This window comes from Orycteropus afer, unplaced genomic scaffold (genome assembly GCF_000298275.1).
Source record: "Orycteropus afer afer isolate SDZICR_OR568_19922 unplaced genomic scaffold, OryAfe1.0 scaffold00128, whole genome shotgun sequence".
Taxonomy (NCBI): Eukaryota; Metazoa; Chordata; class Mammalia; order Tubulidentata; family Orycteropodidae; genus Orycteropus; species Orycteropus afer.
This window is the reverse complement of record NW_006921715.1, coordinates 3,214,770-3,236,967: the sequence shown is the minus strand read 5'-3', so window position 1 is coordinate 3,236,967 and position 22,198 is coordinate 3,214,770.

Genomic DNA, 22,198 nt, shown 5'->3' with positions numbered 1-22,198 from the left:
GTATCCCCCCCACCTGGGTCCCTGTGGCTGACTGTTCCTCTGTCTGGCTTCCTGTCTTTTAATCCCCTTTCTCCTGCTCTTCTAGCCTGCTTCTTTGGGCGTCCCTGAATTTCCCCTCCTCACCTAATCCCTTCAGCTGATAGCTCTTCTCTTTGGCTTCCTGGGTTTTATCCCCTTTCTCCTGCTCTTCTGGCCTGCTACTCTGGGTAGGCCTGAGTTTCCCCTCCTCACCTAATCCCTTTGGCTGATTTCTCTTCTCTTTGGCTTCCTGGGTTTTACACTTTTCTCCTGCTCTTCCGGCCTGCTACTCTGTGCTATGCCCGTGCCCACCTTGCTCCCGGAGACCCGGTCCCTCTCGGGAGGGTAACAAGGGAAAGTGTTCAGTGCAGATCAGTGAGGAAGCACAAGCCTGCTCGTGCTTACCTTGCTCCCGGAGACCCAGTGCTTCCTCACTGAAACCATGTAGTTTCACCTAATTCTGTTTGAATGGCAGCCTTTTGGTCTATGTACAGGTTGCTGATGATCACAATTAAATGTTCTGGAATTTACATTCTTCTCAATGTTTTCCATAATCTGTTATGATCCACACAATCAAAAGCTTTTGCATAGTCAATAAACCACAAGTAAACATCTTTATGGTTTTCTTTGCTTTCAGCCAAGATCCATCTGACATCAGTATGAGTAGGCAATTTTTCCAGTGGAACAGAAGAGGGTGTCCAGATTCCACTTACTTTGGACTGTATGGACTTGAAATTCCAATATTTTGATTGGCAGCTGAGCACATTAACTGCTTTTCGTTACCCAGCCACCCAAATATTCAAACTTGGAGTTCCAGTAAGATGGTGGAATAGGCAGACAAACTACACAGACCCTCTTCAACAAAGAAAAGGGAAACCAATTAACACAGATACAGAAGATAATCCTGGAGCCCTGAGCTTTAAAAGGAAAGATACAGAAGTAGACTAAACTCCAACTAGTAGAAGAACCTGCATGAAAATACGGAAAAAGGAGACATACAGAGTTGTGGTCTGTCAGCAATCCTGATGGCATGGACAGCTTGGGTATTGCCAAGTGCTGTTAGAATCTAAGACTTAACCTAAAAATAAGCCCTGCTAGCCAAGTACTGCATGGAGGATTGCACTGGTGGCTGGTGAATAAAAGAGGGAGCAGTGAAGAAAGAGATGGGCTGAGCTGTGGAATTTTGGTTGTACAGAGGTACAGCCATTTGGAATGTTTACAAGTGGTTCCACCATTTTGGATATTTAAAGTGACAACATTCTCTCTGATTCTAGAGACCTAAGAATAGGCTCCACTTGCTGGGGTCCACAAGGACTTTCCGGACATGAATGACTGGAAAGGTGTGGTATTCCCCTTGTTACCCTTACATCCCATACCCTTATCACTGACCCTCTACTTCAACAAGCATGATGTCCTTCTCCAGGGATGGGTCCCTCCTACTCACATGTCCAAAGGACGTGAGATAAAGTCTTACTATCTTCACTTCTAACAAGCATTCTGGATGTACTTCTTCCAAGGCAGATTTGTTCTTTCTTTAGCAGTCCATGGTATATTCAATATTCTTTGCCAACACCATAGCTCAAAGGCATCAACTCTTCAATTTTCTTAATTCATTGTCCAGCTTTTGCATGCATATGAGGCAATTAGAAATATCATGACTTAGGTCAAGTGCACCTTTGCCTTCAAAGTGACATGTTTTCTCTTGAATGCTTTAAAGAGGTCTTTTGCAAGCAAATTTGCCTCAGTGCAATGTAATGTCTGGTTTCTTAACTGCTGTTTCCAAGGGTGTTGACTGTGGATCCACGTAAAATGAAATTCCTGACAACTTCAACCTTTTCTCCATTTATCGTGATGCTGTTTTGATCCAGTTGTGAGGATTTTTGTTTTCTTTAGGTTGGCAAGTAATCCACACTGAAGGCTGTAGTCTTTGGTCTTCATCAGTAAGGGCTTCTAGTCATCTTCACTTTCAGCAAGCGCAGTTTGTCATCCGAATATAGCAGGTTGTTAATGAGTCTGCATTCAATCCTGGTGCCACATTCTTCTTCATATAGTCCAGTTTCTAAGATCATTTATTTAGTATACAAACTGAATAACTATATTGAAAGGATAAAACACTGGCATACATCTTTCCTGATTTTAAAAGATGCAGTATCCCCTTGTTCTGTTTGAATGACTGCCCCTTGGCCTATGTACAAGTTTCCACTGAGCACAATGAAGTGTTCTGGAATTCCCATTCTCCATACCTGTATCCATAATTTGCTATCATCCATACAGTTGAATACCTTTGCACAGTCAATTGAACACAGATAAACATCTTTTTGGTATTCTTTGCTTTCAGTCAAGGTCCACCTGACATCATCAGCTATATCTGTCATTCCACTTCCTCTTCTGAATCTGGCTTGAGTTTCTGGCAGTTCTCTTTCGATGTACTGCTGCAACTATTTTTGAATTATATTCAGCTAAACTTTTATTGTGTGCAATATTAAAGACATCTTTTGATAATTCCCACATACTGTTGGATTATGTTTCTTTGAAATGGGCACAAATATCTTCCACTTCAAGTTGACTGGCCAAGTAGATGCCTTCAAAACTTTTTGTCATAGATGAGCAAGCACCTCCAGTGTCTTGTCTTGGTTCACTAGTGCTGCTATAACAGAAATACCACAAGTGGAGGGTTTTAATAAATAGGGATTTGTTATATTACAGTCTAGGAAGCTACAAGTCCAATTTCAAAGTGCCAGCTCTTGGGGCTTAGGGAAAGTATCCTCAACTTGGGCTTCAGCTCTGTCTCTTGTTCCAGGCCTGTGGGCTGCTGAGACTGACAAACCCAAGATTAGCAGGTAAAATGGCACAATTCCAAGATCAACAGGCAACATGGCAGGACACAGGTTCAAGTCCAGGAACAATTCCAGGATCAGCACTACCCAAAATGTGCCAAAATATGAAAGACTTTTCTCAAAACTTATCCTTATATACTGGAAACAGGCCTCACTCCAAAGGTAACTAATTAGTTACTCACAGCAGATTCCACCATGAAGTTGATTACATCACATCCAATTTCACCATGAGAAACAACTGCATCGAGCTGCCAAATCACTCAAAGTCCCAGCCCAGCCAAGTTGACACACAGCCTTAACTACCACACATCCACTTGTTGAAACACTCAATTGATATTCTGTCAGTTTCCACAGCATTATTTCTTTGCCAATATCTTCAGTGCAGACTGTACTCCTTCCTTCAATACAATCAGTTATTGATCATATGCTACCTCTTGAAGTGGTTGATGTCAACACATTATTTTTTGGTACAATGACTCTATATCCCTTCAATCTTTCTAAAAAATTCTATTTCTTTTAACTTTTTGATTGTGATTTGGGTGAAAAACTACACAGAAAATTGATTTTCTGTTCAACAATACATACACAGAGGCTATTTCTTCCATCATGAGAACTCCAGTGTCATTTCTATCACTAAGGACATATTTTCTAATTATCTATGCTCTTTCCTTTCCAACTTTCCCATTCCAACTTTAGAATCACTAGATCAATAAAAAGTAAGATACCCAATTATGCCAAGTGTTAGTGATAAGACTCATATCTTACTACCAAGATTGTAAATTGGTACATCTTCTTTGGAAAGTAATCTGCATTACTACATAAAATATCACAAAATAAAGTAATATAAACAAAAACATTAATTTTACTCATGAATCTACAATTAGGGAAAGGATCTGCAGGTTTGACTTCTTTCTCCTCCACTCAGCATCATCTAGGCAAGCTTGAGTGCTGGAACTGAATTCTTAGGAGGCTCACTTTCTCCACCTCTGGACTAGGAAGACTAAAACAGATGGGGACTGAAGCACATTTCTCCTTGGGCATCTCATTCTCTCTCTACCTCTATGTGGACTTTCCATAAGATCTCTATATCACTATGGCTTCAAGGTAGCCAGACTTCCTATATGTTGACCCCGCTGGGGTTCCAAAGATGTATGTCCCAAGAAAGAGCACCAAGGTGAAGCTAAAGGTCCTTCTGGAGCCTCATATTGGAAATCAAGCAACGTCACCTCTTCCACATTCTCTTAGTCATGACAGTTTCAAAACTCTGCTCAACTTCAAAAGGAGGGAAAATTGACTCCTTCTTTTATTGGGGAAATGTGAAGATTCTGAAAGAGCATGTAGATCTGGAAATGGTGTCAAGGAAATATTGAAAATTATAATCTGATAGAGTGTGCGTGTTCTATGGTCCAAGACTGGTTAGTACAGAGTTGGAAGTTGAGGTAAAGATGTAAATGGGAATCAAGGATGGGGAGAGTTGGTGGAGTCTTACATGTAGACTAGGGTGGTTTCAGCCTACACTCAAGTGTAGGAAAATTGGTAGCTGTCAAAAATGAAATGGAACACAAAAAGATTGATATCCTTGGCATTAGTGACTTGAAATGGACGGGATTTAGTCATTTTAAATTGGACAATCATTTGATCTGCTATGCTGGGAATGACAAATTGAAGAGGAACGGTGTGCTATTCATTGTTACAAAAAAAAAAAAAAAAGTTTCAAGATCTATCCTGAAGTACAATGCTGTCAGTGATAGGACAATATACATATGTTTACAGGGAAGACCAGTTACTACTACTATTATTCAAATTTACAGAACAACAACTAAAGCCAAAGATGAGGAAATTGAGAATTTTTACCAACTTCTGCACTCTGAAATTGACCAAACATGCAATCAAGATATATTTGTTATTACTGGTGATTGGAATGTGAAAGCTGGAAACAAAGAAGAATCACCAGCAGTTGGACAATACAGCTTTGGTGATAGAAATGACACTGGAGATCACCTGATAGAATTTTGTAAGACTAATGATTTACTCATTGCAAATGCCTCTTTTCAACAACATAAACAGAGACTATACCCATGGGCCTTGCCAGATGGAATACACAGGAATCAAATCAACTGCATATATGGACAGAGGCAATGGAGAAGCTCAATATCTTCAGCCAAAACTAGGCTAGGCACTGATTGTGGAACAAACCATCAAATGCTCATATGCAAGTTCAAGTTGAAGCTGAAGACAATAAAAACAAGTCCATGAGAGCCAAAATATGACATTGATTATAGCCACCTGAATTCAGAGACCATCTAAAGAATAGATTTTATACACTGAATACCAATGACCAAAAACCAGATAAGTTGTGGGGCAACATCAAGAACATCATACATGAAGCAATCCAAGTCATTAAAAAGTCAGGAAAGGAAGAAAATACCAAAATGGGTGTCAGGAGAGAGTCTGAAAGTTGTTCCTGAGTAGAGAGTAGCTAAAGGAACAAAAGGCAAGATGAAAGATCTGAACAGAACATTTCAAAGAGCAGCTCAAGAAGCCAAAGCCAATTATTATAATTAAATGTGCAAAGACCTGGAATGAGAAAACGAGAAGGGAAGAACATGCTCAGGATTTCTCAAACTGAAAGAACTGAAGAAAAATTCAAGCTTTTAGTTGCAATATTGAAGGACTCTTTGGGCAAAATATTGAATGATTTAGGAAGAATCAAAAGAAGATGGAAGGAATACTCAGTCATTGTACCAAAAATAATTAGTTAATGTTCATCTATTTCGGGAGGTGGAATATGATCAAGAAGCAATGGTATTGAAGGAAGAAGTGGAAGCTATACTGAAGGAATTGGCAAAAAACAGGGCTCCAGAAATGACGGATTACACTTTGAGATGTTTCAACAAACAGATGTTGCCTGAGAGGCACTTATTAGTCTAAATCAAGAAATTTGGCAGACTGACTTGATGAGATCTCTATTTGTCCAAATTCCAAAGAAAAGTGATCCAACAGAATGTGGAAATTATTGAACAATATCATTATTATCACACACAACTAAAATTTGCTGAAGATAATTCAGAAACAGTTTCAGCAGTATATTGACAGGGAACTTCCAAAAGGAAGACAGATTCAGAAGAGGACATGGAACGAGGGCTATCATTGCTGATGTCAGATGGATCAAGAAAGCAAAGAATACCAGAAAGATGTTTACTTATATTTTATTGACTATGCAAAACATTCAACTGACTGGATCATAATAAGTTATGGATAACACTGTGATGAGTAGGAATTCCAGAACACTTAACTGTGCTCATGAAGAACCTGTACATAGACCAAGAGGCAATCATTTGAACAGAACAATGGGATAGTGTATGGTTTAAAATCAGGAAAGGTGTGTGTCAAGGTTGGATCCTTTCACTGTACTTATTCAATATGTATGCTAAGCAAATAATCTGAGAAGCTGGACTATATGAAGAAAAACATGGCATCAGGATTGGAGGAAGGGTCATTAACAACCTGAGATATACAGAAGACACAACCTTGCTTGCTGAAAGTAAAGATGACTTGAAGCACTTACTGATGAAGGTTAAAGACTACAGTCTGCAGTATGGATAGTGTGGATTACATCTCATCACAAAGAAAATGAAAAGCACAATAAATGGTGAAAAGATTAAAGTTGTCAAAGATTTCATATTGCTTGTGTCCACAATTAACACCAGCGGAAGCACCAGTTAAGAAATCAGATGTCCTTTTGAGCTGGTCAAATCTGCTACAAAAAACCTCTTTAAAGTGCTGAAGAGCAAAGATATCTCTTTGAAGACTAAGGTGTGGCTAGTCCTAACCATGGTGTTTTCAATAGCCTTATATGCATGTGAAACTGGACAATGGATAAGGAAGACTGAAGAAGAGTTGATGCTTTTGAGTTGTGGTGTTGGCAAAGAATACTGAAAGTACAATGGACTGCCAAAGAACTAATAAATCGGTTCTGGAAGAAGTACAGCCAGAATGCTCCTTGGAAATGAGAATGGCCAGACTTCATCTCACCTACTTTTGTTATGTTGTCACAAGGGACCATTTCCTGGAGAAGGATATCATGCTTGGTAAGGTGGAGGGTCAATGGAAAAGAGGAAGGCCCTCAATGAGATGGATTGACACATTGGCTGCAACGACGGGCTCAGGTGTACCAAGGATTGTGATGCTAGCTCAGGACAGGGCAGTGTTTTCTTCTGTTGTACATGGGGTCACTGTGAGTTGGAGTGGACTCGATGGTATCCAACACAACAACAGTTACAAAGTGCTTAGATTTGCTATGGGAGTTAGAGGGACTCACAGTGAGTTTGAGATTCAAAGGATGATAAGGAGAAAATAGCGATCGGTTTCAGAAGGGGAAGATTTGTGCCAGGATAAATACTAGGAGGGAAAATCTGGTGGCACAAAGAGGAGGAGATGTTTCCCAGCCAGGCAGATGTAAGGGGGTCTGGGTGGCTACAAAGACTGTACAAAATAATAACGTGGAAAGTACAGGGAGGAAAGACAGGGCTATGGAGCTGCCACAGGGGCAACCAGTGAGTAACCAGAAGGTACTGAGTACCTGCAAGAATGCAGGGTGCATTGTCATGACTGCACCAGTCTTCAAGAGGAGGCAGCCCTCAATTGCCCAGGCATGCATCCGCTCTCCAAACTGTCTCACCAAGCAATCAGACGCACTACATTGCAGCCAGAATGTGATGTCCTGTCAGAAGGGGACCTGAATAATTTAGAGTGATGTCGTACATAAATATTTAATGATATGAAAATATGTTCATGAGACAATGTTAAGTAAAAAAGGCAGATTGAAAAATATTATATCTGCACAGAAAGAAAGAAAAGAAGCATGTTCACTGAAATATTAACCGGATTTATTCCAAGTGGGGAGAGGTTATCATTTTCATTTTCTTATTTATTCTTTTTTGCATGTCTACATTTGCTACAATAAAAAATTAACTTTTAATAAGTAAAAGATAATAATTGTTATCAATTTTTAAAAACATCAATCTTATGCTACACAAAACTGAGTAGAGCAAGTTTTAATGAGGTCAGCTCTTTTACCATCAAATTGTATTTCTTCTTTGTCTCTTTCAGGAGGTTTGCTCAAGGGGAGTTTGTTTATTTGTTTTGTTTTTCTCCTTATTAATGTAAGCAGCAACTCTGCCACTACAGCCCTTTCTCGACGACAGTGACAGCAAAGCAACCTTGATAGTGGTCCTAAGGCGTTCTTTCTCCCTGTCTCTGTGTTATCGTTGGCAATGATGGTACCAAAACAGTGGAGGATGGAACCGCTGGATCCCTAGCCTGAAACAAGTATTTTTGTAAGCAAGCTATGCTAATGTTTTAAGCAACACTTTAAAAATATTAACATACTGCTCAGGAAAATGCCCAGTAGGGGGAGGGTGTGGTTGTCAGAAACAACAACAACATCAAAAATAGAAGATGGGGCTTGATATTCAATGAAAGATACAATAATTGTATGATCTCAAGATTAGACATCTTTATCTCAAGATCTCATCTTTCCACTGACCCTCCGATATTACAGATCTTTCTGGAATCCCTGAGACCCTACCATATGAAATATATGAATATTCTTATCCTTCAGGCTCTCCTGGAAGGTACAAATATACATGTGGCAGATTGGTTTCACCCTCTTTTGCAAATATTGAGTGATTTTCAGTGGTTTGCATGGGACTCTGTTAAATACGATGGAAATTTCTTTAGGATTCTGTGGGGAAAAAAAAAATGTGAAATACTAGTAATGCTTGCCATATACACAAAAGTTAAAATTCCAAGTATCATGTAACTGTGTTGGAAATGAGTCTTTACTTCCTTGGAGAAAAATAGTTCATTACTTTAAGTAATAAAAAAGAAAACGAAGATGGCAAGGGTCCTGGGAGGACTGTTGATTGCCACAACACATGCTGACTTCAGGTTCTACTCTTACTTTCCACTCTGAGTGTGTCCATCTCTGTGGAGAACAGAAAGAGGCAGAAAGAACAAACTAAGCGTCAGCCTTTTGAAGGTAATCTCAAGATAAATCCCACAGATTACCAGTCAAAGGAGCTTCTGCCATCTGTCAGTCCAAAAGGTTTTCTGGCCAGGAATGCTTACAGAGCAGTCAGTGTGGATGAACAGCTACACGTGGCACTTACCCACCTTAACTTTAACGAGGAGCTCTGGTGGCACAGAGGTTAGGGTATTTGGCTGCTCACCAAAAGGTCAGTTTTTCAAACCCACCAGCCACTCCACAGGAAGAGATGAGGCAGTCTGCTTCTGTAAAGTTTTACACTGTTAGAAACTGTATAGAACAGTTCCACTCTGTCCTATAGGGTCACTATAAGATGGAATGGACTCTCTTGTGGTGTTTTTTTGTTTGTTTGTTTGTTTTTGTTTTTGTTTGGGAATGTTGTCAAAATCGTGGGAAGGAGCACTTGAGAACATAGGCTCATGTTTACCCTTTTAGATACAGTAAACCATTCTCTTTGTGGTATCATACACCATATTAGGCATCTTTAGAGGTCTGGAAAAACTTGATTGTCTCAGTCAGGGAAAACTCTAGGCACCTTAAATGGCATAGAATTTGTAATTACTAACAGTTACTATTCTGTGTGTCATGAAACCTAAGTGTTTTGTTCACACTATCTCTTTGAATCCTCACAACAGTCCCATGAGTTAGGTCTATGGCATCCATTGAACAGATGAGAAACTGAAGCACATCATTAAACACATGACATACATGATTAAAACTCAAATGCAGGTGCGATTGGATAGTTACATACAGTTCAACCATATGCAGGACCTGAGACTGTCCTTAGCTGGACAGTAAGTGTACTAGGAACCTTATTCTCCCAACTGTCCATGTCTTCAAATATCCTGTGGTCTCAGGCCTGACCCTCATGTACCTTTGAGCGGTGACCATCCTGATCCTATTCCTTCTGATGCAGAGCACAGACATCCCAACAGAAACACAATTTTTCCATGGGACCAAAGCCCTTCCTAAGATCGTATCCTAATTATTTTGGGCTGTGACATCTACCTAACCCCTCAGGTATCGCCTGGAAAACACTGGCCCTTACAACCCTACTCACTGGTAGTGACTCTTCCCCAAACAGTGAATCATCTGAAGGCCTGGCTTTGCATAATGAGTAAGGCCCATTCTTCAGAGTCTTGTGGGCCTAATTCACCTGTTGGCTCAGAACCATGTGGGAACCCCCTCCTGATCACATCTTTGAGCATCCCCTGTAAGGACTGACACTGTGGTCTGGAAGGCTCTCCCACCCCCAGACTAAGCCTACACTCAATCATGGCCCATGACACCTAGGTATGGAGCAGGCAAGGTTGTCTGATAGGAACAAAGGAAAATTTCCTCTCTCTTAAAAAGATTACTATTCTCAAGTGCTAAGTGGTCCAAGGTCAGAATGAAATCACAAATCTGGAAACCACTTTAAACAACAAGCATGGGAGTCTTTGCTAGATTTGACTTTAGTTCAATGGCTTAAGCTAATTTCTTCCTATAATATCTGGGGTTTGGCCAACCACAGGACACTTGTTTTCTGTTCATTTGTAAATTAATATATCTGGAAGCAAAGATGGTCTCTGCACAAAGCAGATTCCCTTTTCTCCAAATATAATGAAATCGTGTTTAGGGAAGACTGTTGATGTCCAAGAATCTTTATGAGCCTTTTAAAGTCATTGTTTTCTTCTCCCAAATGAGAACTTACTGGTGCCAATGAGTAATAAACCAGAAAACCACATGGTGACAGTTGGTTCTTGAGTTGGCCCTGGCATGTGAGCCAGGCCAGCTTGGAGAGAAGCTTGTGACTCACTTATTTCTTACTCTTCCTTTCACTCCTATTTTTTCCTCCTTTATTTCCTCTCACCTCCTCTCTCCCTTCCTCTCTTCCTCTCTCCATTTAGCAGTATATTTGTGGACAGTCTTTGGAGTAGACTGACCTGTAAAATCCAAGTGCTGCCACTCTTCAGTTGTGCAGTTAATTTGTGTTTTGTGAACATGACCCTTAATCTCACTGAGCCATCTGTGAAATGGTGGTGAAACAGGTATCCCTCACTTTCCTCTTCCAAAAAGAATCTTTCATTCAAGTTTCTAACACTCCTTCATGCAACACGATGACGTTGGGGTTGAAGGAGGGTTTGGACAAGATCCCCAGCCTCAAAAGTGTGATTTGAATGATGAAACCAAGAAACAAGAAATCTTCTCAATTCTTTCCAGGGATAAAAGGTTTAGTATAACTGTTGTACAAAAAGAAAACTGGACTCTCAGTCATCTTTCCAGGCTTTAGAAGGCTTCAGAAACTTCTGGAAAGAACAAGGAGCACAGTACAGCCAGGCTTCCTGATTCAGTGCTTCTGTGAAGGCCGTGAATTCTCTCCATGTCTTTAGTGGAAGAAACTTGTCCATCCATATTCTAATGAGATGTAGTGGTTGTCCTTCTGCAAATAGTCCCTCCACAAATTGCCTCTGTCTCAGAATCTCCCATTCCAATCCACAAGAGAAAAAATCTGATGAGTTATTGATTTCAGTTTGGCAAATCTATTAGGTGGTCTACCACCCTGTAGATTGTCTGGCTCCAAGGCATTATATCTTTTCTTGTACCAGTCAGCTTTAGCCAGCTGCTAAGCATGGCATAAGGCATGGCCATCTCTACTTATTCAAACTGTTGTTTATCAAATAGGTAAGCAATGACCCTGTGTTGGCTACTGTTTCTAGCTCAGGTCATGAATAAAATCATCAAAGAAACTTTTTGTGTGAGGATGACTTGAAAACGGTATGGGGCATGCAATAGATATGTAATATATACATCAAGTTGCAATAAGAAAATTAAGTGGAACGAGAAGACAGAGCAATGGCATGTGTTTGTGTGGAGGATATTTGAGACATCACAGGGAGAGAATGCCACTTTGGGTAATAGATGGGTCAAGATCTCAAGTGAAGTTCTTGATGATCAGAAGGAAGAGTGTGTCAGGGAAGAGGACCTCTGGTAGAGACGTCCTGAATGAGGATGGTGCTTGGCCTGTTGGAATATGCCCCAGGCCCACCTGGCTACAATAAAATGAAAAGAGGGAGAAGGGAGGACACAAGGCGAGGTGGTGGGTGTCGTGCCCTCTTTGCTCATTAGTTATTCTAGAGGAGGGCCGTTTTCCTCTGAGGGGTTCAGAGTCCTTTGGATGTTCTGAGGCTCAGCTTCTCCATGAGACCCATGTCTTTGATTTCCAAGTCCCTCAGAGGGGCCCCTCAATCTGCTTTTCCTCAGTAGGTCACATGAGTGGATCGAGTAATTCTTTCCTCAGCTACTGAGACCTCTTCTTGCTCTTGTTCCCCTCACCTCACCTCTCCTTCTGGGAGGCCTTGATTGGCAGCTGACAGCAGTCTCCTGGGGCAGCCTGCACAGACACCATGATACAGCAGCCCCTGCGAGAGGAAAGGGGCTTTATCCTGTTCCCACTTGTATCTCCCAGCTTTGCCTAGTGTCTGGCACATTGTAGGTGCTCAGTAAAAATGGGTGACTCACAGTGTCTCTGTGTTCAATACTCTGTGCCTGACCTCCGGCTGAGCCAATGTCTTAATCTTCTAGGCTGCTGTAACCCAAACACAACAAATGTCTGGCATGTGGTGGGCAAAAAGTCAAAATCAGGGTCTTGAGTGTGTCTCTTTCTTCCTTGTCAGTACCTTGAGCATTCCTTTTTTCTTTGGGTTCCTTGTCATCCCTTGGCTTGTAGACAGTCCTCATATGGCATCTGTCTCCCTTCCCTGCCCCCTTGTGCCATGTGTGTCTATGCCTATTCTGGTCTTTTTCAAACTCTGAAATGATTTTGAGCCCACTTACTTGAGTAAAGAGCTCTGGTGGCACTGTGGTTAAGGCATTGGGATGCTGACCAACAAGGAGGTGGTTCAAACCCACTATCTACTCCACAGGACTAAGATGAGGGGATCTACTTCCATAAAGATTTACAGTCTTGGAAATCCACTGGGGGTTGCTGTGAGTTAGAATCAAGTGACAGTAGTAGGCTTTTTTTTTTTTTTTTTTGAAGGAGGTGGGGCTAGTTGAGGAGGATCCTGTTAACATACAAAAGAAAGCCTTAATTCCAAACAGGATTACATACACAGGTGTAGGGGTTAGGATCTGAACCATATTTGGGGGTACACAAGTTAGTTCATAACAGCTCCATTTTAGTTTCTGTAGCCCAGGATCCTGCAGTTGGAGAAGGTCTTCTCTTCTTCCCGACCACACAGATCTCCCTGTGGAACCTTGGCTACATTGAATTCACTGTGGGTTCAAATTTTTATTCAGTTTCCCCAAACAGTGACATGATAGCTCTATGTTTTTAACTTTTTTTTCTCTCTTTCTCTCTCTCTCTCTCTCAAGGATTTAGGATTTAACTACTGCAAAATTAATAGGAAGACAGTAGAAAGACATTATCTAAGGAACCTCTCTGTCTCTATGGGTCAGGGACGCAGTAAAGTGGGTTGCTTACTGGGTTGGGCTCTGAGAAGTGGGAACTAGCTCGAGACATTGGCATTGGGCTCAAAGCAGCCAGAAGCTAAACAAGCCACAGTTACAGATTGAGCCAAAGCCCATGGAATGTGACATGGATCACAGCCTGTGAAACCAAGCACCAACACACATGGAAACAGCACCTAAGTGGTTGCTTAATTTAAAAGTCCAGATGTAGGCCAGGACTCCAGCCAGCAGGAGCAGGCTGGGAATTGATTAAGGGTGGACAAGGGCAAGTGCTCTCAAAGACTCGGGAGAGTCTTCGCCTCGCTTTTATCTGATAATTAAGACAGTTGGTGATGGACTTCACTTAAGGAAACAGGGTCATTGGACATGTCATCTAATGCTGTACCCCACAGTAATGGTGAGAGCTGGTAAAATGGAGAGTATGAGAACGAGAGGGAGGTAGAAGACAAAGCAGGCAGCCGCACTGGGGTCACAGGGGCCCCGCAGGAGAGACACAGTTGTCCTTGCTTTGAAGCAGGTGGATCACACTGCAGATGAACTGGGGGTTCACTGCCCACCTCTGAGGACAATTGTCATGGACCGCATTGGAGTGTTCTGTCCTAGAGGAGGTCTGCTGCCTCTCCTGTCTCATGGCCTAGAGTCATCCTAGAAACCTCGTGGTGCTGGGATGGCTGGGGAAGTAGATCTGGAGGTGGAAAGCTTCTATTAAATCACAAAGTGGATCCTGTTGCAGCTAAGAGGGCCTATGCTGGAGCCAGACCAGCTAGGGTCCAGTGTTGGGTCTGCCACTTACCACCTGCGGTCCATGCTCTGGGTGATTGGGACATTCACATTGTTTCTTTTGTTATGGATTGAATTTTGTTTCTCCAGTGTGTGGAACCAAATTCCTGGGAAGGAAGTGACTTGCCTGAGGTCACAGAGCTGGTCAATTGGCAGAGCCACAAACAAAATCCAGAATCTCAACACACTTTTCCAAGCCACTTTTGTATCATATTCAGGCAAACATTGCCCCCTGCCCCTTGAGGAAAGAGGAAAAAAAAAAAAAAAAGGCAAGTCTTGTATTTCATATACTTTGTGTTGTTATTCACTACTATGATTTTAGCACATAAGCCCTTGTTACAGGGAGAAAAAAAGTCCTATGCAGCCCCTGCCCATCACTCACATCCCTCAGGAGGTATTCATATCCTCCTATCAGGAGCAAAAGGTGGCCCACTGCGTTGGAGTCAGAATAAAACCCTGTCATCCCCTCACTTGCTTGTCACAGAGGAACTTGTCTTCAAATACAGGTTGCATTAGGCAAAAGTGGTCGTGTGTTTGAAATTAAGTCACTCAAGTATGATTAAAAACAGGATGCGTGCATTTCGGTTGGGGCTCCTGCTTGAATGGGGTGCTATACAAAATCAGGTTGCATTGTATCGTACGGAACAGCATTGTATTAATGTTCAGAATAACAAGGTCCCACTGAGAGCCCTTCAATGCTTCTGAATGATGCTTGGAGTTTGTCAAAATTTTTCAGGAAGGGATTACCACTGCCTTGACTGCATGAACAATGGTTAAAAAATAAAAAAGGGAAGAAAGATGGTTGAATTAAAATGACATTTGTTTTTCATTACTCTTCAGCTTTTGAGTTGCAGTTAAATGAGAACTCAGACAACTGCCTTGCTGTGCCCACACCTTCTCAGTGCTGGTGCTCAAGTTACTCAAGTTCAACTCTGCAGTGAGATGTGCAGCCCCATGCCAGAGCCCAGTAATCCTGTCCCCCAGTTACAGCAGCGTGCCTGTGTCGCGGATTCTATATCTGCGGATACAGACCCAACAACACCCAACATGAGAGGCTGGGGCCAGTAAGGAAAGGCGAACCTGAAGAGATCACAGCACATGAGCTGAAGCCCAGCCTGCGGCTGCCCAGCAGAGTTATTCTGACTCACAGTCTCGTGTGCTACAGAACACACCTGCTCCGTGGGATTCTCTTGTCTGTAATCTTTACAGAAGCAGACTGGCAGGACTGTCTTCCATGGAGGCGCTGGGTGGCTTCAAAGCACCAGACTTTTAGCTATCAGTTGGGCACCAACCATTTGCGCCATCCTTATGGCACATAAAAAGCAAATAATGAACACCGAGCAGGTGGAGAACGGGCAGGAGAGAAAGAAAATGTGTATCAACTACTTAGCTTCCCCGATGCAAACCTTGTGGCTCCTGGTAGAGTTCTCACCTTCCATGCAGGAGGCTCAGGTTCAATCCCGGCCAAGGCACTTCCTGTGCAGCTGCCACTCATCCAGCAGGGGATGTTTGAGTGTTGCTACAACACTGAATAGATTTGGGCAGAGCTTCCAGACTAAGATGACGTAGAAAAGCCTGAACCTCCATTTTCAACCATCAGCCAGTGGCAGCTCTATGGATGACAATGGTCTGACCTGCAACTAAGCGTGAGGATGGCACAAAACTGGGTAACATTTCATTCTGTTGTGCTTGGGGTCTCCATGAGGCAGGATCACTTAATGGCAGCTGTCAACAGGCAAGTCTTTGCTTCTCTATACTTCAGTTTCCTCTCAGTGAAGTAGGGTCAGTTACCCCAAACTCAGGGCTATTCTTTCTTTCTTTCTTTTTTTTTTTTTTTTGCATGTTTGTAGTCTATACGAGGACAACTGGCATGCTCACTCTATTCCACACACGTGGCGCATGTCTTCCATGGCAGGACTCCCCAGTTATTGGCACAATTTAAATTTCATTCAGCTCATGAGCAAGTGAACCATCTCATGCAAAATGGAAAGAAACCAAAACCAAACCAAACTCACTGCTGTGAAATCAGATCTGACTCATAGCTATCCCTCCTTGGGCTTCTGAGGTGATATCTCTATGGAAGTAGATTGCCCAGCCTTCTTTCCAAGGAGTGGCTGGTGGGTTTGAACTGCCAGCCTTCTGATTAGCAGTCAAATGCCTTAGGCACTATGCCACCAGAGCTTCCAAAATCAGGTGAATGGACAAGAGGTTGGAAAGTCCAATTTTAGTGCACAGGGACAAGTAACATTTGGGCAGTTCCCAGAGGCACAGCAGTGCATCACAAAGTAGGGAACTGTCATAGGGCAGCCTTCTCCCAAGCTGTGTCTTCAAGTACCACTCTCTCTCTTCTCATTTTCCAGTCCCTTTCTTCCTAATCATTACAAATCAAAGAAGAAAACAAAACAAAAAAGCCATTGCCAATGAGTCACTTCAGACTCACCATGACCCTATAGGGCAGAGTAGAATTGTCCCACAGGTTTCCAAGGCTGTGAATCTTTATAGAAGCAGCCTGCCATGTGTTTCTTCTGTGGAGCAGCTAGTGAGTTTGAACTGCAGACCTTTTGATTAGCATCTTACTGTTTAACTGTTACACCAACACAGCTCCTTACAAATAATGATAACACTTACATAGCATCTGTATAGAGTTTGCAATCCCTAAATGTTTTCAAATATATGAGCTGGTTCTTTTGTAGGGATGTTGCAATGGTTAAGCGCTTGCTTGCTAAAAGAAAAGTCAGCTATTGGAACTCACCAACTGCTCTGTGGAATAACAGAGCTGGTGACCTTCTCCCATAAATGTTTCTGCTTAGGAAACCCTCTGTGGCAGTTCTGTTCTGTCCTCTAGGGTCGCCGTGAGTCACAACGTACTCGGCGGCACACAACAACAACCACATTATTTGTACTCTTAACAACAACAGCACAAACAACATCATTTCCATGTTTTTCAATAACAGAGACAATAATAATATATTACACTATATTCATCCATCCATCCATCTGTCCTTCCATCACTCCTCCTGAAGAGAGGAAGTTCTATTGACCCAGTCCTGTGTGAATTGTTTCTTCTCATTTTTCAATTAAAATTCCTTTTTGACATCAAGAGCAATATTTGCCTTCTAACACTTGTCATTTTTAAAATATGAATAGTGTTCCTTGGATAAAGTTTAACTATATACTATCATACAATCATGGAAAATTACTGATGGAAAAACCCTTACTCATCATCTGTCAAGCCCAGCCTCCCACTCAGGGTGAACATAACCTCTGTAGCACCTCTGATAATCTGTGCTCACATAACTTCAGTGACAGAGATGATACTACCCACAGTTCGCAGGTGGCAAAAAGAGAGTGCACGTGGCTGTGGCCATGCAAAGGGACGCAGAAGGTAGGACCATTCGCTCAGTGTCACTGTTGTTGTGTGTAATTTAATTGATTCCAAATCATTGCAACTTTATATGACAGAGATTTTGTCAATTGTAATCTCTGTGGCAGCTGATTGCCAGATCTTTCTCCCTTTCATTAAGTAGAGATAATGATATTAACCAAGATGGCGTGAGGCACTGGTAAAAACACCACAGATGGGAGAAATTTGGTCTGCTGCCCCAAAAAACCCATGGTAGTTGATTTGATTCTGGCTCAGGAACTGTGTAGGACAGAGTAGAGTAGAACTGTCCCATAAGGTTTACAAGTCTGTAATCTTTATGGAACCAGACTGCCACATCTTTCTCCCATGGAGTGGCTGGAGGGTTAGCACCAAACATTTAACTACTGCACTGCTACGGCTTCCCCATCTAGTCCCCAAAGAGCTACAAACTAGTTTACACTAAAAAACTTCAGAGTCTCTCAACTTTGTATCTTGAGATGTTTTCACTGTTCAGTGGAGTTTATCTTTAGATAAGCTGTATTCATAGACCATGCCCATCTTTCATCTGGATACTTGCAGTGGTCCCCTACTTGGTCCCACTAAGTCCTCTCTTCTCCCTGTTCCACAAAGCAGGCTGTAGCTGAAGGAGGCAGTTTCTAACCTAATCTGATGCCACCACTTTCCTTCATTTACATGCCCTTGGTCCATCTGGGTAAAGTGAAATCTCCCAGCCAAGGCTCATAGCTCTCCATAGTGGGGCTCCAGCATCTGTTCCTCCTGCTTCCTCTCTCCAATCTTGACATCAGCAGTAACGGACACTCCAAGATGGCAAAGGTTTGCCTCTGGATCATAACAATATAGTCATCTCTTCCTCTGTGCTCCCTCTTGTTTCCGCCTGCAGACCTGCAAACTCAGGAGCAAGAAATATATGATTATTTTTGAGTGAAGTTGAGAATTTGAAACTATTTGGTTTATAGAAGTATTGTACTAGTTAACTAAGTAATACAATCATGTCCTGTCTATGCCTTATCCCAAATTAAAGCAAAACTCCAACAGGTAAGGATTGTGTGTCTTCCAAAATAAACATAATTCTTTTGATTCTTCAGAACACAGTTGATGATCTGGAATAAAACTGCAAAGTTATCTTAGCTAAAATAAATAGTAGAGAGGCTATTCCATAAAGCCAATTCTATTCAGTTCAACAAATGTTAAGCAAGTTCTAAGATTTGTGTGTGTTGAGTATTTGCAAACACAGACTTGCATAAGACAGTCCCTATTCTCATACTAACAAGAGAGGCAGGCTTGTAAGCAAATAACTTATGGTCTAGTGGGATGAGAGCAACAGTGGTAGAGAGTTAGCCTAGAGAAGGGAATACATTAAGTCTGTGAGGAGAGAGGTAGGGAAGGTCTTTCTTAGGAATGCTGAAAACTTGGCTAGGTTTTGAAGGCAGAGTGTTCCTCTTATGGTAGGTTGTCTGTACTTGTGAATGAATTGTAGCTCAGTTCCTGAGACCTTTACCTAGAAGTGCTTCACTCTTACGTGAACTTGTGAAAATTGTGTGTAAAATTGTCTGGTTTCTCAACTCTAAGTTTGTTAGAACCCACATATTTAAAGGAAGGCATTCAGGGAAAGGAAGTGGGAACATTGTCTGAGGCTGCCATGTTCTGTGGATGAAGGCAAAGGTAGTGTCCTACCAGTTAGGGAGGAAAGAAAACAATGAAAAGCAGATGTAAGAAGAGAAACGCCATCACTCTGAAGACATGTGGACTTAGGGCAGGAGTACTTACAAGTACTTTGTGTTCCAGCAATCTTGAACATCTTAGGCAAATACTGTTGAATGGGGATCCCTGGGGTGGTCTTTCTTTAAGATCCATGTTGCATACTTAAGATGATAAGTCAGTGAATAATCCATGAAGAAAGTTTTATATGACTGTCCTTTGTTGTTACTGGTTTCCATGACCCAGAACTCTTATTCATGTGAATTATTGGTCATTCTACTCATTAGAAGGAAGATGAGTTTATACAATACAAGCCTGGCTTCTGAATTTACACAAGTTTTCAGTTATTTTATTTCATTTTAACTTGGGAAGTTTAGAAACAGTTCATATAATTTAAAAAGTAACATTTAAAAAAATTAAAATAATCTCTAAATACAAGATGCAAGTTTAAGAAAAAGTGGAATTTCCAGTGTTGGCCAAGATGAAGTAAGTCAACTACAGCTTGATTACAATGAAAAACTTTGAACCAAATACAAAAAGCAACTACCAAGGATTCTGAAACATAAACACTAGCAAGACTGTTGGAGACTGAAGTGAAAATGTGAATAATTTCCCATTATGGGAGGAATATTTGTGGGGTTTTGCTTTGGTTTGTTTCTTTCTCTTTCTCCCAGATTTTATTCAAGGATGGGTCAAATAGCCAAATGCAAAGTGTGTGTGTATGGGAGTGGGAGGAAAAACTTTTGGAGAAAAATTTTTATTTATAGCCAGAGGACTGGAAAAAGGATTTTTCATGCCAGAGAGTGTAGTGGGACAGCTTCTATTTTTCTATTGTTTTCTCTCTTTCCCCTTCCAGCCATGTTCTGAGGCCAGCTCCAGTAGTGAAATTTCACTGCCGCCACTGTAGCAGTGCAGGCCTAGAATCCCAAAGAATTGGGATTCTTTGTTAAAAGGCATTCAGGAAATGGGCCTTGTTTTCAGAAAAAGGTGAAGAGAATTCTTGATTTTTTTTAACTTTTTTTTTTTTTTTTAATCACTTTGCTCCAAAGGAAGCCCCAGTCATAAGGAATTGCACAATAATGTAGAGTCCTAAGACTTAGAGAGAGAATAATAATCTTTCTCTGTGATACCAGGGAAATCTAGAGGGCAGATATCTGGAGAATGGGTTCCTCCATTTTCTGTGTTTGAGCTGGCAAAAGTCCAAGACTCACTTCTGAGTCTTACATGGATAGAACAGACTCAAAGAAGCATAGCAAAGTCTTTATAAACTGAGCTATGGAATAAACAACAGGCTAAATGTCAGATTAACCCCTGGGTAGTGCTGTGAAGGGTTATGCATAGCAAAGACTTTAAAAACTGAACTGATATTGGAACCACCACACAGAAAGTGATGTATAACTTGCAGCCTGAGGCTAACCAAGTTGATTGTCTGTTAAAATAAAATAAAACAAAAATTAACATTCTCTAAAGGGTTTCAACAGAACCTAGAGTCTCACAAAATGATTTTCAAAATATTCGAGCTAGGTTCCAAAATTACATGACAAACAAAAGGAAAGAGGGAGATCAGACCAGTTCCAGAGAGCCATGACAAGCATCAGACGCCACCTCAAGAGGGTTTAAAGACTTGAAGCAGTCATCATAGCAATCAAGCCGCAGTCAAGATATCAGACACCACATAGCATTGGGCAGATCTGCTGCAAGGGACCTCTTTCAAGTGTTGAAGAGCAAAGATGTTTCCTTAAAGATTAAAGTATGCTTGACACAAGCCATGGTATTTTCAATCACCTCATGTGCATGTGAGAGCTGGACAGTGAAGAAGGAATACCAAAGAAGAGTTGATGCTTTTGAGCTGTGGTGTTGGTGAAGAATGCTGAAAGTACCACGGACTGCTAACAGAACTAACAAATCTGTCCTGGAAAAAGTGCAACTGGAATGCTCCTTGGAAGCAAGAATGGCCAAACTTCATCTCACCTACTTTGGTCATGTGGTCAGAAGGGACCATTTCCTGGAGGAGGAGGTCATGCTCAGCAAAGCAAAGGGACAATGAATAAGGGAAAGGCCTTCAATGAGATAGAGAGACACAGTGGCTGCAATGATGGGCTCAGGAATAGCAAGGATCGTGGGGCTGGCACAGGACTGGGCAGTATTTCATTCTGCTGTACATGAGGGTGCTATGAGTTAGAGGCACCTTGACAGCACCTAACAACAGCAACAACATTATAGCAATCTTCAATGAAGCAAAGGTGAACACTCTTGAAATCAATATAAAAATAGAAGTTCTCAACAGGTAAGTAGAAACCATTGCAAAGAAAAAAATTGAAATTTTACAACAAATATATATTAATATGTGGTTATTGTTAGCTGTCATTGAGTAAATTCTAATGCAAGGAGACCTCATGTGTGCAGACTAGAACTTTTCCCTGGAGTTTCCAAGGTTGTGACCCTTCAGAACAAATCAGCAGACTTGTTTCCTGAGGAGACTCTGGGTGGACACAAACTGCCAAACTCTTGGCCAGTAGTCAGGTGCTTAACTGTTCTAACCACCCAGATATTTTAAGATGCATAGACAGAAATTATATGTTTTTTGGAAGAGATAAAAATTTAAGGTATAATATCATGCCATTGAAATCCCACTGAGAAAAATGAAAGAAACATGAAAAAAAGGTTTGATGATACAATAGCTACAATATTCCCAAACTTCAGGAAAGACATACATTTATAAGATTCAGTAAGTTAGGTGAAATCCAAACAGGCTCATTGAAATAAAACCATGCCCAGGTATACAATAATAATAAAACTCATTGCTGTTGAGTTGATTCTGACCTATAGGAAAGAATAGAACAGCCCCACAGAGTTTCCAAGGCTGTGAAAATTTACAGAGTAAATCCACTTTCCATACAGCAGTTCACATACACTTTGTTTCATGACACTGACCACAATTTACCACAATGCAACAGCTCCCCTCCCATTTCCTCCCCT